General features: G+C 43.3%; 1 protein-coding gene across 3 annotated transcripts in view; it reads right to left on the reverse strand.

The window, feature by feature from the left end:
• Nucleotides 1-18,026, reverse strand: part of LOC109425564 (putative mediator of RNA polymerase II transcription subunit 26) — a 220,572-nt gene that overhangs the window by 15,273 nt on the left and 187,273 nt on the right. Inside the window, exon 1 of one of the 3 annotated variants that reach the window (XM_062858414.1) lies at nucleotides 6,860-7,132. The exons of the other annotated variants lie outside the window; for them this stretch is intronic. The gene's annotated coding sequence lies outside the window, so the exon portion shown is untranslated. Of the gene's footprint in view, nucleotides 1-6,859; nucleotides 7,133-18,026 lie in introns of those variants that run through there. 3 annotated transcript variants of the gene reach the window in all.

Consider the following 18,026-nt stretch of genomic DNA (forward strand, 5'->3'; position numbering starts at 1 on the left):
AGGTGCGCGAATCATTTTTCTTTGGACATTGCCAAGCAGGATCACGCGAGACTCGCGAAGCGGCGAAACCGTGAAAAGCAAAGGCTACGAAGTCTACCCAGACGGAGGCCTTCGCTTTCGCAGGAAGTTCAAAAGGTGTGGCGGATGCGACTGCTCGTGATAAGCACTCGTAGGAGCGGGTGAGACAGACATTCCGTGAGGAGCTGTCTGGCGGTGCCCGCAAGGCCAGGAGGATACTAACCCCGAAGGTTGACAATAATGCCGGCAAATCGGACCCTAGCCAGGTGTCCCGGAAAGGTGGGAAGGGTGGGCCTTAAAAGGTTGGCCCGTCCCGGATGGAATGGAACAGAAGGTTGCGGTCGTTGTTAGGCCCTCAGCAACCACAGAGTAGCCAAGGGGAGGATCCCCTTTGGACGAAGGTTGAGCGGAAGATGAAGAAAAAAGCCGAAGGTCGAGGAAGTCAGAGACGTAAAAGAGTAGGTGCCAAGCACGAGAAAGGCGACGCCACGGGCGACGCGCTTGTCATCAAGACCAAACAGTATAAGCACTCGGACGTCTTGAAGGCGATGCGAAGCGACACCAAGCTCTTGGATCCGGGAGCCGACGTACGTGCAGTACCAGACGTACTCGTACGGTCGAGATGATCCTGGAGCTAAAGCGCGATAAGGAAACGCAAGGGTGGCGACTACAAAAGTTTGGCGCAAGAGGTCCTTGGCGAAGGAGTAGAGGTGACGGCTCTCACAAAAGAGGTGACTCTGAAGGTGAAAACCCTAGACTAGGTTACCGAAGTGGAAGAGCTCGTCACGGCACTGCGGCAACAGTGCGACGTGCAGGTGGCTACCGCAGCCGCTAGGCTACGGAAGGGTCCGGTAGGGACACAGGCAAGTACATAGGTGGTGTCTACTACCTACGAGGGCTTCGTGGTCGCCAAAGTAAACAGGGTCTTCTGCTGTAGCTGATCGAGCAGTTCACGCAGATGCTGGACATTAGAATAACTAGCCACAGAAGCCCAATGTCGCGACTGTTTGTGTGACTAACATCTAGTTATCCACGCCCTTACAGCATCAGTAGCGGTACTAGAAGTGTCAAATAAATTTTGTTTACCAAAACAAAAGATGCTTTACATGCTGGACACTTGAAAACAATCAATTATTACAATAAAAGTAGTTAATTTAATTAAATGGGAAAAGTGACTACAGCGCCATTGGAGTTCTAGTGTATTTCTATTTGCTGGACTGTATGATGACCGTGCTAACAGGGCGAATGCTGGTAACAACAGGTGACTTCAATGCCTGGGCCGTGGAATGGGGAAGCCGTTTCACGAACCAGCGGAGACAGATCCTGCTAGAGACACTGGCCATACTAATGGCGATACCAAGAGTATCTTTAGTCGGAACGGTTTAGTCGATTATTGATGTTACTTTTTGTAGTCCTGGCCTAATAAGTAGTTCGAACTGGAGAATAGACCATCACCTGGCAGTTCGCTACACTATTGACTACAACAACAGCAGGAAGCGAGTAGAGGAAGAGGCGACTATACCAAGGCCAAGCCCTCGCGGAAGGAAGAGATCATACTTCAACGAAGCGGAGGTGGGTCGGAAGGGTTTTCACATAACCTCAGGAGTCCCGCAAGGTTCCATCCTGGGTCCGGTGTTATGGAATGTCATGTACGACGAGGTGTTGAGGTTAAAGTACCCAGTGGGAGTAGAGATTGTCGGATTTTCCGACGACATTACGCTCGAAGTCTACGGTGAAACGATCGAGGAGGTGAAGTTGACTACCGACCACTCGATCAAGGTTGTGGAGGCGTGGATGCGATCCAGGAAACTGGAGCTGGCTCACCACAAGACAGAGGTGACGGTTGTTAACAATGTAGGCAAACAAGATCAATGTAGGAGAGTGCACTATCCTGTCAAAGCGCTCCGTCAAACGCTGGGGCGTGATGATCGACGATAAGCTTACCTTCGGTAGCCACGTCGATTATGCCTGTAAAAGAGCCTCCACAGCTTTTGCGGCACTGTCCCGGATGATGTCCAATAGCTCTGCGGTGTACGCCAGTAAGCGCAAGCTTCTGGCTAGTGTTGCTACGTCCATACTTAGGTATGGCGGCCCGGTGTGGGGCACCGCGTTAAGTACTGAATGCTACCGACGGAAGCTGGAAAGTACTTGCAGGCTTATGTGCCTGCGGGTTGCGAGCGCGTACCGTACCGTGTCACACGACGCTCTCTGCGTCATTACTGGTATAGTGCCTATCAGCATTCTTATCAGTGAGGACATGGAGTGCTTCGAAATGCGCGGCACAAGAGGCATACGCAGGACTGCCAGGATGGCCTCTATGGTCAAATCGCAGCGCGCGTGGGACAGTTCCACCAAAGGAAGGTTGATCCATAGGTTGATACCGAGGGTAGATATCCCAAGTAACAATCAGCATGCCTTGAAGGTTTATTCATGTTTTATCCTGCTTTTATACGAGCATGTTAAAAAGCTAGTTGTTCTAAATTAGTTTTATGTGGTAGTTTTTTACTTTGAACCTTTGGCGTTCCATAAAACTATCATATAACTTCTACTATAAACATCTTCAGTTAAAGACTTGCAAGTAGACATGAATTGGTTTTATCACTTATTATATACCATTTCAATAAAACTTGCATTTGCGGTTGTTGTCGGAGAGATTTTTTTGTAAACAAATACACAAAACTGTGAGGCAATGCATAAAACCAACAAAAGATTTCGTGGCCGTAACATAAACCAAAAAAATGCTGTGATAAAACCACTAGTTCTATCATGAGCTCTGTTATGACTACCTCAGGAGGGTTAGCCCTATTGGAGGAATCATCAGGAACACAGAGTTTTATCAGAAAAATATGTCGCCTAGCAGGGATAATTCATGTAAATACAGAAAAAATATTACTCAATTTTATGAATTCACGTACAGCTTTAGATCAAATTAAACCATACAACACGTTTCCGTCATTTTATTTTGTCAGAAAAATTACATAATGTCTTTTAAACTCCGCTGTGTTGAAAAAACCTTTTTTTGCAACCAACTCCACTGAGTAAATTAAATGCATTTAACTTCCAAATTATGCATAGTTTGTGTGGCGCACTTAGTTTTTGTCATTATCACAGTCACATTCACCACAAATTTTCCGTGGCATGTCTCCTGACACGTATTAAATAGGAAAACAAATCTGAATTCCATATCTGCATCTTTCCAATTGATGGCTGGATAAACAACCAAGCATAATTTATTCTGACGATCGAACATTGAGAGTAAAAAATAATCAAAACAATTATTTGACAAGTCAGAAGATGGTTTTATTTAGAAGATTGATAAAACTATGATACAACCCGAAATCCTAAGCCGGTTTGCATACGAAGTCCTGTAGACCCTAATAAGACTGGGCCAACTAGCCAGAACGTGGGCTTATTGAGGCATACAAGAACTCGAGAGCATTTTCAAGTCGGCATCAATGGTTTTATGTTTAGGATTTTTGAATCGCTAAAAAACTTTAATAAAATTAAAATTGTTACTTGGGTAGTTGGATTAATAGGCGCCATGGGGAAGTTACATTCCAACTGACACAGGTCCTTACAGGTCATGGTTGCTTCCGACAGTATCTACACCGTTTCGGGCATGCGGATTCTTTCGAATGCCCAGTGTGCAATGGTTTAGAGGAAACGGTGGAACACGTTTTTTTCGTGTGCCCGCGTTTTCGCACAATGCGTGACCGCATGCTTGCCACATCCGGGGAGGACACAAACCCGGACAACTTGGTCCAGAGGATGTGTAGGGATGAGTTTGGCTGGAACGCCGTTTCAACGGCTATCACCCATATCGTCTGGGAGCTACAGAGGAGGTGGCGCGTGGACTCGGAGAGTGGCTAGTCCAGATGCAGTACAAGAGGTGGTCCAGGGGTTCGGAGTCGGCTTCGTAGGTCATACCGGTGCCCTGCAGTCGAGATCGACCCTAACAGCGATTATGTGGCCGCGTAGAGGAAGTCCCGGTAGCGGTGCTGTCGTGGCGTCGGTCTACTGGGTTGGATCCGAGTCCGCGGTTGGAAAGGGGTCCCCGGCAAGGGTCGGGGCAGGTGGAGACCCTGCTGTCAGCAACCTTCTGGTGCAGCGGATAGGGCCTGAAGGGTAGTGATCGGGTTGCACATGGGCATCAGTTCTTGATGTCTGCAAAGCAGTTGGGCGCGGGCGGGGTTGACCCTGCCCGCCTTCCGAGGATAAAGGGAGTGGCGAGGACCACTCGGGAAACTGGCTAAGCGTCAGCATGTTACCGTGATGGACTCTCTAGAGCGAGTCATCGATGTTCGTTGCTGCTGGGCTACGCAGCTAACCTTGAGGGTGCGATGTGCACTAGCCCCTTTCTGAAGCAATACCTTCTAGGTGGTTCCGGAGAGACGTAGGGTTTGGCGACCATAGGAATGGTTTAGTGGGTACGAGGAGAGAGTAGTCCTGGCTTTTACTTTTGTTGTAGAAGACGGCCTCAGACCTACACTACCCTAACCTTCTGTTAGGGTGTCTGTTGAGCAGATTATCCCCCTATGGTTTAGAAGGAAAAAAAAATACTTCAACGAAGGGTATTTAGGGAGGCGCTCTGCTGTCAGCGAAACCTACTTGGTTTAGACAACGACGAGCTGGTGGCGGTGCACTCGCGTGCGTGCAATGCGACAATGCCTTGGCGAGTCCACCCTAGGAATGGGAGGCCACCGGCTTACTGGTGGACTCAAGGGAACCTGCACCGCGCCTGCCTACGGGCAAGATGGCGGATTCAGCGAGCACGAAGTAAGGAAGAGCGGAATAAATGGTGGGTTCGCCGCTGCCAAAGTCGCGCTAAAGACTGAGATAAGGCCAAACAAAAAGGTCTGCTGTAGGGTCTCTGAGAGTGCCAATGCGAATCCTTTGGGTGATGATTACAGGATCGTGATGGCCAAGACAAGAGGTGTAATGGCTCCTACAGAGCAATCTCTAGAGAGAAATAAAAAACTGCAGCTGGCGATGAGAAGAGGGTTACCGATGAGGAACTTGCGGGAATAGCAAAGTCCCTTTGCGTTAGTAAGGCTCCAGGTCCGGACGGAATTCCGAACTTCGCCTTAAAAGTAGCTTTTATATAGGCTCCCAGGATGTTCAGGTCTGCTATGTAGAACTGCATGGACGAGGGCGTTTTCCCAGAGGTTTGGAAGTGGCAGAGCCCTGTTTGTGCTACTTTAGTGCACTCGTGAAACTCGTTTTGTTCGTGTGCCCGCGTTTTCGCACAATGCGTGACCGCATGCTTGCCACATGCGGAGCAGACGCTACTCCGGACAATCTTGTCCAGATGATGTGTAGGGATGAGTTTGGCTAGAATGCCGTTTCAACGGCTATTACCCATATCATCTGGGAGCTACAGAGGAGTGGCGCGTGGACTCGGAAAATGGCTAGTTCAGATGCGGTACAAGACGTGGTCCAGGGGTTCGGAGTCGGCTTCGTAGGTCATACCGGTGCCCTGCGGTCGAAAACGACCCTTACAGCGATTAAGTGGCCACGGCGAGGAAATCCTGATGGCGTTGCTGTCGTGGCGTCGGTCTACTGGGTTGGATCCGAGCCCGCGGTTGGAAAGGGGTCCCCGGCAAGGGCCAGGACAGGTGGAGGCCCCATGTAAACACGTCCTTCTGTGTGCTATCTGATAGGACCTTGTGGGAAGGTCAAATCGCTGTGCATGCGGTATCAGTTCCTAGTTCCAGTTCCTGTTCCAGAATCCAGATACTTGCTATAGTAGCATATATGCAGTTGAAAGCTGGCGTGGTGTCGACCCTGCCTGCTTTCCGAGGACAAAGGGAGTCGGGAAACTGGATAAACGCTACATGATACTTTGGTGGACTCCCTGAAGCGAGTTATCGATCTTCGTTGCTGCAGGCTACGCAAAACCTTGAAGGTGCGATGTGCGCTAGTTGCCTCTCTGAAGCAAGGCATTTATATTCCATTATTATTCCAAGGCTCATCCCATTATGGTTTAGAAGATAAAAAAATACTAAATCGTTGGATTTAAATCAATTATTTCTGATCTACTGTAGTGTACGGTAGCTAAACAAGCAATTACATAGGTACACGGATCCACAAAGCGAGAGTAACCTGGTTTGTGTCAATGAAGAATATTCTACAGTCATAAGAAAAAGATTTACGGTAACGAGAACTCTCTATCATTGAACTAAAAATAGCAAACACAATACATGTATCGTGTTAATATTTTTGTCGTCCGTCGGCAAAGTAGAACTGTACACGATGGCAACATTGTTTAAATAAACAATTTAAATACATAAGTGTCCCGATTTTGTCAGCCCCTTTTCGGAAAACATTTTTTGCTCTCTTTAAAAACTTAAACAGTTTTTTTTTAAATTTTCGTTCCTTTATGTTCTGCATCTCAGCTGTAGTTTGATGACAAATATTAATAAATTGCTAAAATGTAACCGTAAGATAATGAGAGCAAAAAGTTTGTCGTAAAATGGGGCTGACAAAATCGGGTCCTTACTATATTGTAATTTGACGACGTTACTCCGCTTGACGAGCAATTTGAAAAACACAAGATATCATATTCACATCAGTGTAGATCATGAAATTTTTCCTTAGTACTTTTGATCATCTTCTTCCATAACTGTCCCACTGTGCATTCACCCTCGTTGAGGTGGAAAATCTTCGAGTACTGCGGCAATTTGAATGATTGCAATCACGCAACAACGACGACAATGACGCGAGGGAACTAACACGTGATATCGCGCAAATTCGCCGCAGTTGGTTTCAATGTCACAGTCAGGGTTGTTTGCGATAATCCACTTTGAACATCAGCCGTCGTAGCAGCAACAGCAGCACTTACGTGATTAGAATCAGAATTAATCAGACTATGAGACTTCTGGGCAGTCTCAATAGAAACGCTTGTTGATCTCAACCGCAAATAGGTAGGTGTACGGACGCCCACGCTCACTCTAATCGCACTTATTTTGGGCACGCGAAATTTGGGGGAAAAAATGGAATCCGGTAGGTACGGATCGTTAGAACTTGATTCCACGCTACACCTCTCTCTATCACTGACGGAGCGGAGCGATAAAAGCCAACTAAAACAAAAGTCGTGTTTGCGTGTTCTGCTGATAATGATGCGCGCGATAATGGAATGGAACGAAAATGCTCCGAGGGGTCCCAGGTAAGTGGTGGCGGATCGGAACGGAACTGGAAGCGGGGATAAGTGTGCTGGGATGAGGCATCCCAGTACTGTTGCTGCTGCTGCCGCCGTCGCCCGTGTAGACACAGCTGGCTTGTATGGAATCTTGATTGTGTTGTGACTGGTGCCGGACGCGGATGGAACGTGCGAGGAAATCGTTGGAAGTTGAAGAATCTTTCCTTGAAATTTAGAAAATCTTCCTAGATGTAGTTGAAGAGTCAATTGAGAAAATAAGTGTTACATCAAACAGTGAACATCTTGAGACATGTTCTTGGCTCAATCCATGACCCGTTTCTATTTGTAATTGCAATTATTCTTAAATTTCCTGCTCAAATCTATTTCTACCAGTGAACATCGAATTTTGATCAAGATAACATCATCCAAGTTTCGCATAAGTCATCCCATAACTGTCATGATATCCGTAAATTTATTGCCCCTTACTAACGGACAACGGCAAGGCCAAGTATGAGATCATCTTCCCCCCAGCAGCATCATCGGGGGGTTTGCATGATTATCATTCTCTAATCAACACACCGCTAACTGCCTGACTGACTGACTGACTAAATAGCTGACTGTTTCGCACGACCTTCGCTCTTTTTTCCTCCCAAGCTGCTGCTGCTAGTTTACGTCTTGCTTGATAGTCGGAAGAATCATCCTCCCCTCCCGTATGTGTTGTTATCTTACTTCCTTGAAATATATCGCTGTTCTGTTTTATGTTCTGCCCCGCGTTTTGTATTCAGCATTGTTGCCTACAAAACACCTGATGGCCGATCAGAGACTCTCTTCTAGACTGTCTAGAGCTCCGCTAGAGGAACATCTTGTTTCAGGCGAATCACGAGAAGCTCGATGATAATGATGGCAGCACAGCGTTGTGGAAATCAGCTGAGAGATGAGATGCACTACAAAGGCATCAACAACCTCTGGGAGTTGGTATGCAATTTTCTTGCAACTAACCTACTTGCCGGTGTGTAATTGGTGGTTGTTTTGTTCTGCAGAGCAAAATGCGCTGCCGGAAAATCGCCTAAAGTTGTTGGAAACGTGATCCAGTTTTGCGTAGCTACACATATCATGTATGCTGCTTGGTGTGTTTAAGGACAAACGTCTTGAAATCCAGCCTCAGCAGAGCATCAGAACTTCAGAAGCACAAATCTCAAGAAGCTTCAAACAACAGTGCATTTTATTATTCTGGTCTTGAGCACTTGTAATAAGCTTGAAATAAGATCAGGTGCGCTGATTTTGTTTACGAAGAGATTTGTGCACTCGAAATCGTGAGAAGGTGCCAAAGTCGGCCATTGTGGCGGCCATTTCGGGATTCTAGCAAGTATTGCTTTTTTCATTGAAAATTTTATTTGGCTCGCTGAGTTATACGACATTTTCTACCAGCGAAAGCTTACGCGATACAGCAAATCGCTATATTGCACACCAACACAGCAAAAAATCTGTCTACAATAACATAATATGTACACATGTATTTTCAGCGAAATGCTCTATTTGCATGACAATAATCCACTCCCACGACAGCTAACGGATGACCACCGTCAAATATCAGGATTGCCAACTGCCCGGCGACTGCTGTCAAATCTTTTTGTCGCCAAATCTGGCGCTGGGTCTTCGGCGCGGGAAGCCAAAGGTGGGAATAACATTTTGGGGTTTGCGCGCAATATTTTAGCTCCTTGTCGCCCATGACTTTTTTCAAAGTTTTGAATGTTGAAAGTTTGGATGCTAATAAATGCCTTGATTAAGGACAGACTTGTTAGAAGTTCAAAATGGCTTCCACAATGGCCGAATTACTCACGACTTTAATCGCACAAATCTCATGAAAAACAAAACCAGGACGACATATACTAACTCTCATAATTACGGCGTGAGAACGCTACAAATACTAACTCCATATTAATCGATCGAAAAATTAGATCTTTTAGTATCAGTAGGTGGTACTAAAATGTTTACGCCCCAAATATGAGAGTTTGGCAGCAGAACACTAACCTACAAATTTAACAAAAATCACGTTGTAGTAATAAGCTTCTGAATTTAGATTTCTCTAGAAATTCTACCGAGAACTTCTCTAAGCTTTACTGGGAGTTTTTGTAGCAGTTCCACGAGTTTGTGATGAAACTTCTATAGTAATTTCCTGTAGAACTCCTAGGGGGATTCCTAGTGAAACATTTAGAAGCATTATCAGTGCAGTTGCTACAGAAGTTCCTGATGACATTCCTGTGGTTATTCCCAGATAATAAACTACAGCAATTCCCGTTGAAATTCCTCGGAGAAATCTTGGTGGAACTCCAAGAAGAATTTTTGGAGGAATTTCTATAAGAATTTCCGATGGTGGGAACACTCGTAAAGGCGTTCCCAGTTGAATTCCTGGAGGTATTCCCGATGGAACTCTTCCAGCAGTTTCCAGGTGAAACTGCAAGAAGAATTTCCGGTGGAAAAAAATGTCTCGGTGGGACTACTAAAGAAATTACCGGTGAAACTCCTTTAGGATTTTCGCTGAGAGTTTGCACCGCAAATTCTATGAGAAGTTCCATCGGAATGAAACTGTATTTGTTTCACTTTAAATTCTCGCAAGAGCTTTGCTGGGAAATTCTGTAGGAGTTACATTGAGAAGTTCTGGAGGTTTCCCATCGATTATTCTCCAGGAGTCCAGCAGGAATTCATCAAGAAATTCTTATACGAGTTTCACTATGAATTCTTCTCCATCATTCTTGAAGCTCCATCAAAAATTCCTCTAGAAGCTAAAAAAAAATCTTCATAAGAAATTCTCATAGGCTGGAAATTCCCGCAAGAGTTCAGCAAGAATTTTCTGTAGGTGCTTCCCTGGAGATGTAAGCGGAAGTTCCACTGGATTTTTTTCACGATCACAAACATGAGACAACGGACAACACACGAAACACCCAGTGGTCCAGTGGAGAATTTTCCGTTTGACGAAAACCACACGGCCACGAAGCTTACAAAGCAAACCTAGTCGTGAACAACAGGGGCCTGAATTGCTCGGATTCACCAAACTAAATGCTAAACAGTTTGAAGATGTATGTTGCCAGAAAACACTGTATTGCGCGCTGGTGCGCAGTATACTAGAATATGGTGTGCTGGTGTGGGCGCCTTATCATGCTGACCAGTGCAATTGGATGAAAAGGATCCAGCAGAATTTCCTGCGGTTTGCACTTCGTCGGTTACCATGGAACGATCCTTTAAGAATGCCGCCGTACGAGCATCGCTGCGCATTAGTGCACTTGCCGACCTTAGCGGATAGAAGGATACTACTGCAACGCCTTTTCATTCAACATCGACTGTTCAGATTTACTTGGCAAAATACAGTTCAACACCCCTTTCCGATCAACGAAACGTGTTGATTTTCTTCGTTTGCCGAGGCACCGCACCCTATAAGGACAGAATTATCCCATTGATGTTTGTTGTCGTCGTTTCTACGAAGTGTTTGTCTATTTTGATTTTGGTATGTCGAATTTGTTTAGAAATAAGATTAGCTAGGTAGGAGATCCAAAAAGAATTCCCCTAGTGGCACCTATAAATATTGTAGAAATTTCACTGGAAATTGTTAGAGTTTCACCGGAAATTCACATAGGAGTTCCACCGTTAATTTATCTAGGAGATTCACCGAGAACTTCTAGAGGAGTTCCACCAGAAATTTCTGTAGAAGCTTCAGCATGAATTGCTGCTAGAGTTCCACCGAGAATTCCTTTAGGATATCCGCTGGGAGTTCGGTGAGAAGTTCCATCTTGAAATATTTTAGGAAATTAACCATGGAGTCCTATTGAAATTCCACAGTAAATTCCTCTTAGAGTTACACCTGGGATTTCTCTAGGAGTACCAACGGAAACTCTTTCTTTCTGCTGAGAATTTTCACCAGGAATTCCTGCAGGAGCTCTTCTGGAAATTCCTCTAGGTATACCACCAGATTTTTTTTTTGAGTTTCGGTAGGAATTCAGCAGTAGTTCCATTGGAAATTTTTCCAAGAATTCCACCGAAAATTCTGTCTCTCCAGAATTTCCACCGGAAATTCCTCTAGAAGTTCCACTGGAAATTTATCAAGAGTTGCACCGGAAAATCTCTAAGAATTACACCAGGAATCAATTCCACCGAGAATTAACGCAAAAATTCCCCCCGTAATTCCTTTAGGTTGTGAATCCGTTAGTCATAGAAAACTACGAAAAGCTGCTGGAACAGAATCCCCAAACTCGTTTTATGACTGTGTACTACTGGTACATGACGCTGGAGGTAAGCCCATCTTCGGTTAACACCAATCGTGATAACTTCTCAGACTTCGACAGCTCCTCTGTGGATTTTGATCTCTCTATGAAGGATGCGATCACCGGTATACCGGAATCTTTTCGTTCCATAGGTATTCCACAAATTTTTGCAAGTAAATTCGGGCATGTTAGCGGGGCCAGACAGTTCTTCACAGATGGTTCCAAAACCGATGATTCGACTGGATTCGGTGTCTACAACGAATTTCATAGCGCCACCTTCATGCTTCAAAAGCCATGTTCGGTATACTTTGCTGAGCTAGCGGCTATATACTACACCTTAGAGTACATTCGCACTCTTCCACCTGAGCACTGCTTCATTTTTACCGACAGTCTAAGCTCTCTGGAGGCTGTTCGGTCAATGAAACCGATGAAGCACTCAGCGTACTTCCTGAAAGGAATACGCCAAGTCTTGAGTGCTTTGTCCAAACGCTCATACATTGGGTCCCTTCACATTGCTCAATCCCGGGCAATGAGAAAGCGGACTCTCTGACTAAGGTGGGCGCTAGCGAAGGCGAATTTACGAGCATCAAATCGCCTTCGACGAATTTTTTGGCCCGTCAGGAGACCTTGATCAGCTGGCAACACAAATGGAGAGATGGAGAGATGGGTAGATAGTTGCACTCCATCATTCCACAGGTGTCGAAGAAGCCATGGTTCAAAGGGTTGGATTTAGGCCACGATTTCATTCGTGTGATGTGTCGGCTGATGTCCAACCACTATTTGTTGAACGCACATACCTTCCGTATTGGGCTCTCAGAAAGCAATCTCTGTGTCTGTGGCGTGGCTTACCAGGATATCGAACATGTCGTGTGGGGATGCAATGAGTATCGTGAGGTCAGATCTGAGCTGCATGAAATTCTCCGGGTCCGAGGAAAACAACAGAAACCCGTTAGAGAAGTGTTGGCAGGACTTGATTTGGAATACATGAACCTGATTTACCAGTTTTTGAAACGTGTTGATGTCAGAGTTTGATGTAGTACGTTCCTTGTTTTCGTTGTCCGCCTTTTGGTTTTGTTGTTCACCCCTGTCTGTCGTCACCCTCCTTCCGTTTGTCCTCTTCTTGTCGTTTTCTACCGATAAAGTCCTTTATTTTTGGTTCTGTTACAGATATGGACAATTTGTCCCATCAATGTTTTAGTATAAGTTAGCAAATAATTTAGTTTTAAATCCATAAATCCGTCCTTCCCAATTTTATTTTTTTTTCTTCAATCCTTAACCTCGAAACAGATGCGAGTACTTCGGCTTCCCAAACTAACATAGTTTTAAGGCAGTAATAAATTGTAAAATGTAAAATCATTATAAAAACAAAATAAGTAAAAAAAAAATCCTTTAGGAATTTCATAGGAAACTCTCCTAGTAGTTTCACCGGGAATTACTCTAGAAGTTTCATTGAGCATTCTACTGGGAATTTCTGTAGATGTTTCAGTGAGAATTATTCTAGATGCTCTTCCAAAAATCCTCTAGGAGTTCCACCGAGAATTTGTTATTTATTATTTAGTTCTACCGGGAACCTCCCTAGTAGTTTTATTGACAATTCCTATAAAAATTGCACAGGGAATGACTCTAGAAGATTCACTAGGATACCTCCAAGAGTTTCATGGGGATTTCCTCTTGAAGTTTCACTGGGAATTACCCCAGGAGTTCCAAAGCGAAATTCCGCAGGAGCTCCTTCGGGATTTTTATTGGCAGTACCACTACACTGGAAATTTCTCCATCAATCCTTAACGTTCCACTGGGAATTATTTTGGTAAAATGATGTTGTTTGGTAAAATAGAACACACCTTATAATAATTCCCTAATTTAAATTTACATTTGTAGCGCTCCGGTGCTCCAGCGTAATACAGCCGCATGACCGTTATGGGTGATCATTAACTACTAGATATATAAACCGTTACCTGACATGAGCTTTAAATTATAGAGCTTCAGTCATGACACCCAAATCGTGGTGGCACAATAAGGATTGAAATTCCTAGACGAACGAAAACGAGCTAAGAACAAGGCAAAAAGAAGGCAATCAGCCAAATGAAACACTATTCCAGGATTGACTGAACCCCGCCATCATGCGATTGAAGGTTGCTACCCATCTGTATAACAAGGCAAATTTATGTTTTGTGTTGTATGTGGGAATTTGTGGCAATGTGTTTTGTCGTGCATTTATAGTGTTCTGTGTTATTTTTCGAACCGTGGCATCCAATGTTAGGCCAGAAGCGAAAAATAAAATAGAGCAAATGTAAGTTTCCATGTTTTGTGTTATGTTAACATTTGAACAAATTAGTTTTCTATAATTTTTGAAAAAAAAAATCTACTCTCAATAATATATCTAATTAAACTGCCAGAAATAATTTAGTATTTAGTATTTTACGCAACAAACAAACTAGTACTTAAAAAAAGCCTAAAAAAAGAACCAAAACTTAGGGCCTAACTACATTGAATAAACCAAGACTGAGAAGCCAATCTTCCGGAATTTGCAAGAAGTATAACAACAACCCTGATTTACATAAGCCCATTCTCAAAATCTGAAAATAACTTCAAGGTTATACAAAAGCTCATTGCTGAAAATAAAACCGAAACCCATCCTCGATTACATCATTTCCCTGGTGGTAAAGTCTCGTCGTTATCTCACTCCCCCCATCAAAGACGTATTATAACAATTGTTCGAGTAGTTCAGGGCGTGTTCGCCTTGACGACCCGGGGTGCACGCACCAGACCAACTCCGCGCAATCCAAATAAATTCCTTGGGAATTGCTCTGTTTGGTTCACTTGTCACGCGTTACGCTCGATTATGAACCCATTAAAATTCCGCCAATGTTTTACCGAAAGAACGACCGTCGTCGACTGACTTACCATTGCCAATCATGATCAACACATGCATGCATATGGCTGATTGGGGGCGTAGACTGGAAGATACGTCAACAGCCTTTGATTTGAAGTGACTTGGTATGCTCCACCAAGTGGTGAACCCAGCCAGTAGACTTTAAGCGCAGCTCAACGCCTTCGTTTCGCCACGCAGCAGCTAGTGTACGCGCGGGTACTACCACAAGGGGTGATAGTGAGAGCGTGTACGATCTGTGGTTGAGTCGTCCGTCGACGTCGTCGTCATCGTCGTTGGTGGTAATTGAAAGTAAAACTAATTCACATTTCGGATTCGCATTGGCGCGGTGGGCCATCATGCTGAGGCGGGGGAAATTTGTGTAGATATTCGAAGAGAAGCGGCCGGTAATGCTCAGTCAGTGGCGGTGGAAGAAGCGGCGCAGGGTGATTCCCATGAAGTAATTACCGATGATGGGAAAGAGCACTGTACTTACCGCCGGTGTTAAACTCGGGAGGAGAAAAAAATAATCGTGTGCACGCATTAGGCGTGAGGTATAGCCGTGTAAAGCGAGATAATTCATTACGATTGCGGCCGGAGGCTATAATCACCAACCGAGTTGCAATTGAATCTTGCATTAACTAGAACATGATTAGTTGAATCATATACAAGATGTAGTTGGATGGAAACATTTAGCAGATATTTCTGTTTGAACAAGCTTCTGTTCGACACAGAAGCGCATTATACTGATTCAGAGAACATTATTATACTTAGCCTTAATATTAAGGACATGTAAAACAAAAAACACATATTCTTCAAATCAGCAGGTCAAGATACTACCAATGCATTGAGGGTGGTTCTATTCTTTTATACTCATATTGTAGACTTTTGTGTATCAGTTGTTGTGTATAAAAATCTTTAAAGTTATGCAAGCTGAATGAAGACGACATACAATTTAACATAGCATTAACTACATACATTGCTGTTTGAATAAGTAGTTCTGCCCGTAAGATATTGTGAATTATACTCAGTTGTAAAGAGATAGATTTTGTCATGCTAGTATAACACGGCAGGCTGCGTTGGGCTGGCCACGTCGCACGAATGTCGAAGTAATGACAGGCGATGATACTGAGTACTGAATACAACAGGATTTCGAGAATTGCGAAGAAAAATTGTAGGCTTACTGATCGTTAACTAGTGGATGATACGTATAGATATTATTGAGAACTCTGATATACACCAAAAAGATCTTAAGAGCCTTTTATTTCCGATGAAAATCGTACGATTTCAGTGGGATTCCAATGGCATTGTGAGTTTGAACTTGAGCATGATTGACCACCCATGGATGTTACTCTTGTATCGCAAGATCAGCTACGGTCACACAAGCAACCAATGGTGGAGCGGACCTGGTGTGATGGTTGGAACACTTGACTATCACGCCGAGGACCTGGGATTGAATCCCACTCCCGATAAACTCACAAAATGTGAGTTCTTCCTTCGGAAGGGAAGTAAAGCGTGGGTCCCGAGATTTAGCCTAGGGCTAATAATCTCGTTAATACATACAGATAAAAAAGCAACCAATAAAATAGTTGCTTGGGCATAAAACTAAGGCAAACAGTATTATGAAACGAACTCATCAATTTATCAAAATACGGCGTACTTTGTGGAAAAAAAAATGGATCATTCTAGTTCGGGCATCTATTGCGAATTTCGTTCTAGGATTTCAAAGATTACAGTCAAGATTTCTGAAATTCTTTTGCGGAATCTTATATTTCACGAGGCATTAATTTGTGGATCCCTGGAATTATTGTAGAGCCAGAGCGCTAGAGGTTCCTTTCTGTATTCTTGGGACTTCCGTCGGTATCCCTTAAGTAGGACTTATATCAAGATTCTCTGAAGGAATTCCTTAAGAAAAAAAGAAATTCTGAAGAAACTTCTTGAAACAAAGAACCAAGGACAATCTCCTGCAAGACTTTTTGGAGGAAGATCTGGAGAAGCTACTAGAAACTACATACTAGAAATTCTGTATCTACACAGAAAAAATATGTATGTAATTAAAATTCAGCTAGAAATTATGCACATAAAGGGAATGCTAGAGTTAGTGCATTTTTACATGAGATATAATGTAAAATTACATTACTATCGTGTAAATTTCCGCCAACCATCGCGTGAACCATCATGGACTCCAACCGGTTACGTGACTATTAGCGGAAATTTACACGATTGTAACGTAATTTTACATGATATCTGATGTAAATATGCACTAACTCTAGCATTCCCATAATGTGCATGATTTCTAGCTGAATTCTAGTTACATATTTTTTTTCTGTGTATGGACAAATCTTGGGACAAATTCCTGAGGCAATGCCTTCAGGATTATCTGAAAAAAAAATCGAACGCCTGGAAGATCTATTTGAAGAACTCCTAGAGGCACCTAGATAAATGCATTGTGTAATTATCAAAAAAAAACATCCTTAATGACAAGGTATTTGGAGTACATAGCTCAAATTGTCAAAATTACCGTTTTTTAGAACCATTGAACGGATATAGTAGAAATTTGCATCATGCTGATTGTTCAGTGGTTGTCAACATCGGGATGCATTCTCATCCAAATCCGTTCAACGGTTCTAAAAACGGCGCTGTAGGAAATTTGAGCTATGTACTCCAAATACCTTGTCCATAAGGAATTTCGGAAGGGGTTTTTGGAGGAGCTTCTCGAGCCATCGTGATTAAATTCTTAAAAGAATCACCAGAAAGAAGTGCTTAGAGCAATTCTTGTAAGGTATCGTGGAGAGAATGATCGGAATTCCTGGAGGTAATTTCCTCGATGAATTTTGCCGAGATCTTGGTAAAAAGTTGGATTACCGGTAAAGTTTTCACGACGTCCCGGTAAAACTTTTACCAAGATTCAGTGAAAATAATTACCGGCAGTCCGTTTGCTGAGGTCGGAGATTTAGTTTAAGTGTGCGAGAAAAAGAGGGAAGAAAGAAATCCAGAAGATTATGTAAAATGGCCAGGAAATAAAAAAGGAAATTACAACATCAGCTGAACATAACAATTGACTAGAAGAACAGCGTCGTCCTATATCTCATCTGGAGTTGCTTCAGTATTTTTATTTTATTTTTATCGCAAATCTTTTAAAGATTAGAAAAATAAATCTGGAACTTCCTAGAGAATCTCATCGGCAATTACTCTAAAAAAATCATCGACAATTGCTTAAGCAATGTCTTTCGGCATTTTTTTAGGTTTCTTCGGCTATTCATTGGATGAATTGAATTCATTATTGTTTTTTAATTCATTCAGAAATGAATTTGACAATTTCGTGAAGATTCTTCAGAAATTATATTGAGGATTTCTTCAGCAATGGCTTTTGGAACTTCTTCACTAATTTCTTTCATAATTTCTACGGTTGTTTCCTTAGAAAATGTTTGGATAGTTCTTTCTGAATTTTCTTTCGGATTTCATGTGGAAATTTTGCATCGACACGCTTCTGAATTTGTTTTTGATTAAAAAACTCCTTTCTTTGTAAATCTAGAAGCTAGAAATATTGAAATTGTCTCACACCTCTTTGAAGTCCACCGTGAATAAATTAGAAATGCACGTCGATAACGCCAATAGAGAGCAAAACCAGAACAACTTAGTGTTCCTCGGATTGCCTTCCTTGCCTAATGAAAATGTTTATGGTCTTATTTCTGAAACTAGCAAAGCAATTGGAGTTGAACTGAACTCGGAAGATGTGATCTCC

Source organism: Aedes albopictus, chromosome 3 (assembly GCF_035046485.1).
Source record: "Aedes albopictus strain Foshan chromosome 3, AalbF5, whole genome shotgun sequence".
NCBI classification, from domain to species: domain Eukaryota; kingdom Metazoa; phylum Arthropoda; class Insecta; order Diptera; family Culicidae; genus Aedes; species Aedes albopictus.